This window comes from Zeugodacus cucurbitae, chromosome X (genome assembly GCF_028554725.1).
Source record: "Zeugodacus cucurbitae isolate PBARC_wt_2022May chromosome X, idZeuCucr1.2, whole genome shotgun sequence".
Taxonomy (NCBI): Eukaryota; Metazoa; Arthropoda; class Insecta; order Diptera; family Tephritidae; genus Zeugodacus; species Zeugodacus cucurbitae.
Genome location: NC_071672.1, coordinates 4,207,501 through 4,212,653, shown reverse-complemented (window position 1 = coordinate 4,212,653; position 5,153 = coordinate 4,207,501). Strand labels below are relative to the sequence as shown.

General features: G+C 31.3%; 1 non-coding gene and 1 pseudogene across 1 annotated transcript; both read left to right on the top strand.

Moving 5' to 3' along the window:
* The first annotated feature begins 460 nt into the window (after window positions 1–460).
* LOC128923205 (5.8S ribosomal RNA) lies at window positions 461–639 on the top strand. The gene has a single exon (XR_008472226.1). It is a non-coding gene; the product is annotated as a 5.8S ribosomal RNA (ribosomal RNA).
* Window positions 640–3,437: 2,798 nt separating this feature from the next.
* Window positions 3,438–5,153, top strand: part of LOC128923375 (large subunit ribosomal RNA) — a 3,710-nt pseudogene continuing 1,994 nt past the window's right edge.

Sequence of the window (5,153 nt, the reverse complement as noted above, 5' to 3'; positions counted from 1 at the left end):
AAAAAAAGAATAAAAAAGAAAAATTATTTTCTTTTTTTCTTTTCATTCATTTATTTGAATGTTTTTCTTTTTTTTTCTTTTTTTTTTTTGTACTCCTTGTATTGTAGTATAATGAAAATTATATCGCATACATTGTATTTGAACACAACAAACCTTTAAACATATATAGTTGTACTTATTATTTATAAAAATAATATAAATGATAAGTTAATTTGTTCTCATTAACGTATAATTCCTTAAAAATTTATAGAAATTAAATAAAATGTAATAAAAAAGGAATTACTGTTTTTGTTGGACTAAGACATGCGCAACTTGTAAATGTTTGGGTTGAAAATTACAATTTATTGAAAGATGTTTTAAAATAATTTATATAATATACGAAAACGAAATGTAATATAATTGTTATTTTTTCAATAAATTAAAAACTCTTGACATTAAATTAAAATAAACAAAAAATTATCACTCTAAGCGGTGGATCACTCGGCTCATGGGTCGATGAAGAACGCAGCTAACTGTGCGTCATCGTGTGAACTGCAGGACACATGAACATCGACATTTTGAACGCATATTGCAGTCCATGCTGTTATGTACTTTAATTAATTTTAAAGTGCTGCTTGGACTACATATGGTTGAGGGTTGTAAGACTATGCTCAATTAGTTGCTTATTCTTTTAGTCAATTAAAAGAATTTAAGCACATGGTATATTACTGGATTGTATTTTTCAATCCATAATATTAATAGTGTTAAGACTAGCTGTGTCAAATATTTCTTACTGCTGGTGGGGGAAAATAAGTGATAGTCTAGCCTAATTGAGAAATTATTTCATTCTAGTTTTATTTTCATTTTGTCATCGCTTAAATACAATTTTTAAATATATCTTAAGTAGCTAATTATATATGTATGTGTGTATGTCTATATGTATATTTTATATGTTGCACGATAAGGGGTTATTTCAAATGCACACATGCAATTGTCCAAATGTATTTTTATAACCAATAGGTTATCTTGTGCATACATATAAATATGTTTGTTTATTAATAGTTGAGTGTATGCGTGTTTCATATAGATGCATGCGTGCCTCATATAAATGTATGTGTGTTGCATATAGATGCATGCGTGCCTCATATAAATGTATGTGTGTTGCATGTATGTGTGCAACATATAATGTATGCTTGTTGCATATTAATGCATATATGTTTATGTGTTTATTTATGTATACAAATTTATGTTTTATATGTAGCTCCTCGGATTTGCTAAGGCATAAAAGAATGCATGTTCAATGTTATTTGAACATATTGCCGAGGTAAAGAAATTATTATATAAAATATTGATATTGGATTGATGTCGCTTTGCATTTTATATATTTGTATGTTGATTGAAGTGATGTCTTCGAATGTTGTAGTACAGTAGTTGGTGTCCCCGCATTTTAATAACGTTGAAAGTTTGCATGTTTGATCGGTAACGCCAGCTTCCCACATTTCTCCAAAATGTGGGTCTGCCGGAGGAGAAAAATGCCAGGTTATTTGCTCATTGGCGAGAATATTGCTCTCGACTTCTTGATCTCCAGTTTCAGCTTTTTCATTTTTGATTTTATGTATGTCTACATCTGAGGTTTCAACCGCATCAGTTGATTTTTCCTCAGAAGTAGGGTGTTCAGTAGTCTCTTCCTTTTCAATTTTATTTGCTTCTTCTTGTAATTCTGTAATTTTGTTTTCGTTCCTTTCTTCCTCTTCTTCTTCTTCTACTTTAATATTTTTAACTAATTCATTTGCAGAAGATAAAGAAAATTTTGGAATTATTATAAAATCTTCTTCTTCTACTTTCTTATCTTCAACTAATTTAGTTGGTCTCTTCTTAGTTTTAGAAAATAGATTGAGATTTGGAAGGATTATAAATTCTTCTTCTTCTGAATCACTTGTTTTAACAAATTTAGTTCGTTCAACTTCAGAAGATAGGTTTGGAGATAGGTTTAATTTATTTTTTAAATTTGGAATATTTATCAATTCCTCTTTTTCTTTTTGTATTGGTTTTGTTTTAACCAGCTTTGTTGTGGTAGATGAAGAGAATTTTGGAATTATTATAAATTCTTTATCCAAATTACTTCGAAAAGTATTTTTTGGCTCTTCTTGTTGTGATTGTCGATTAAAATAACAAAGCTCTTGAAAAAATTCATCACCTATTTGATCATATATGATTTCAATTTCTTCATTGAAATCTAATTCGTTTTTCATCTTCTGAATATCATTGTATAATGATTGCAAATAGCTTAGTTGATAATTCTTTATCGTTAATTCTAAACTTAGATTTTCCATTTTATTTTTGAAGGTTTCAATTTTCCTCATGATCATGGACGTTTTTCGATCCAGATATTGGTATTTAGGTTCAGTCTTCCACATTTTGTAGAACCTTATTGCTATATTCTCGCGACAAAAATTGTTGTTTTTATATTGTTAATATGCGGGAATATGCACCCGTCTTACAATTATTATTTTATTTTGCCTGAATTATAAACAGGGCTTTAATGTTGCCTGTGTAAATAACAGGTCTTTTTATTTTGCCTGTGTAAATAACAGGGCTTTTTATTTTGCCTGTCTAACTAACAGGGCTTTTTATGGTGCCTGTATAAATAACAGGACTTTTTATTTGGCCTGTATGACTAACAGGGCTTATATTTTGCCTGTATTAAATTCAGGACTTTTGTTTTGGCTGAGCTCTTTTATAGGCTCGATAGGACCAATGTAAGAAACATCCGGCCTACCAATTTTTATAAAACAATGTAGTTTCTAACAAACCTTACCGCTGGTGGGGGGCAATGATAGACTTGCATTGAGTGAGAATTTAATTCATTCTCAAATGTTAAAACTAGCTATGTCAAATATTTCTTACCGCTGGTGGGGGAAAATAAGTGATAGTCTAGCCTTATTGAGAAATTATTTCATTCTAGTTTTATTTTCATTTTGTCATCGCTTAAATACAATTTTTAAATATATCTTAAGTAGCTAATTATATATGTATGTGTGTATGTCTATATGTATATTTTATATGTTGCACGATAAGGGGTTATTTCAAATGCACACATGCAGTTGTCCAAATGTATTTTTATAACCAATAGGTTATCTTGTGCATACGTATAAATATGTTTTTTTATTAATAGTTGAGTGCATGCGTGTTGCATATAGATGCATGCGTGCCTCATATAAATGTATGTGTGTTGCATGTATGTGTGCAACATATAATGTATGCTTGTTGCATATTAATGCATATATGTTTATGTGTTTATTTATGTATACAAATTTATGTTTTATATGTAGCTCCTCGGATTTGCTAAGGCATAAAAGAATGCATGTTCAATGTTATTTGAACAAATAGCATAAAAAGAAATATAGAAAATATATTCTTGAACACCTCATATTTGAACGAAATTTTATAATAAATAAGAATCTTAGTATTCCCAAAAACAATAAAATTTCAAATTTATTTCAAATAATATATACATTTAGAGGAACGTCTAGCATAAAATATTGTTACTAATAGTGTGCATTTTTTTCATATAAGGACATTGTAATCTATTAACATAATAAAATATTTATCAAAAGATCATTGGTGTTAAGTTTATTCAAATTAATTTGCTTTTAGCTTATTAACATAGAATAAATACTGATGATTTGATAAAGTGTTGATAGATTTTACATATATAATGCTTAAATTCTTTTGAATTTTACAATAATATTATTATCATTGATTTTAATATTAATTGTATGCATTTATATGATTAACAATGCGAAAGATTCAGGATACCTTCGGGACCCGTCTTGAAACACGGACCAAGGAGTCTAACATATGTGCAAGTCATTGGGTTATATTAAACCTAATGGCGAAATTAACTTAACTTTTATATAATGGGATTAATTTTTAGTGAAATATTTTACTATTAATTCAATCCCGGGGCGTTCCATATAGTTATGTATAATGATAATTTATTATTATTTATACCTCTAACTGGAGCGTACCTTGAGCATATATGCTGTGACCCGAAAGATGGTGAACTATACTTGATCAGGTTGAAGTCAGGGGAAACCCTGATGGAAGACCGAAACAGTTCTGACGTGCAAATCGATTGTCAGAATTGAGTATAGGGGCGAAAGACCAATCGAACCATCTAGTAGCTGGTTCCCTCCGAAGTTTCCCTCAGGATAGCTGGTGCATTTAAATATTATGTAAAATAATCTTATCTGGTAAAGCGAATGATTGGAGGCCTTAGGGTCGAAACGACCTTAACCTATTCTCAAACTTTAAATGGGTAAGAACCTCACCTTTCTTGATATGAAGGTTGAGGTTATGATATAATGTGCCCAGTGGGCCACTTTCGGTAAGCAGAACTGGCGCTGTGTCATGAACCAAACGTAATGTTACGGTGCCCAAATTAACAACTCATGCAGATACCATGAAAGGCGTTGGTTGCTTAAAACAGCAGGACGGTGGACATGGAAGTCGTAATCCGCTAAGGAGTGTGTAACAACTCACCTGCCGAAGCAACTAGCCCTTAAAATGGATGGCGCTTAAGTTGTATACCTATACATTACCGCTAAAGTACATGATTTATAATACAATTTCGGTTGGATTATAAATTTTGAAACTTTAGTGAGTAGGAGGGTACAATGGTGTGCTTAGAAGTGTTTGGCGTAAGCCTGCATGGAGCCGCCATTGGTACAGATCTTGGTGGTAATAGCAAATAATCGAATGAGACCTTGGAGGACTGAAGTGGAGAAGGGTTTCGTGTGAACAGTGGTTGATCACGAGTTAGTCGGTCCTAAGTTCAAGGCGAAAGCCGAAAATTTTCAAGTTTTAATAATTGTTGAGAATATATTATTATGTTTTCTTCATAGTAATTAAACACTTGAATAACTTTGAACGAAAGGGAATACGGTTCCAATTCCGTAACCTGTTGAGTATCCGTTTGTTATTAAAAATGGGCCTTGTGCTCATCCTGGCAACAGGAACGACCATAAAGAAGCCGTCGAGAGGTATCGCAAGAGTTTTCTTTTCTGTTTTATAGTCGTACTACCATGGAAGTCTTTCGAAGAGAGATATGGTAGATGGACTAGAAGAGCATGACATTTACTGTTGTGTCGATATTTTCTCCTCGGACCTTG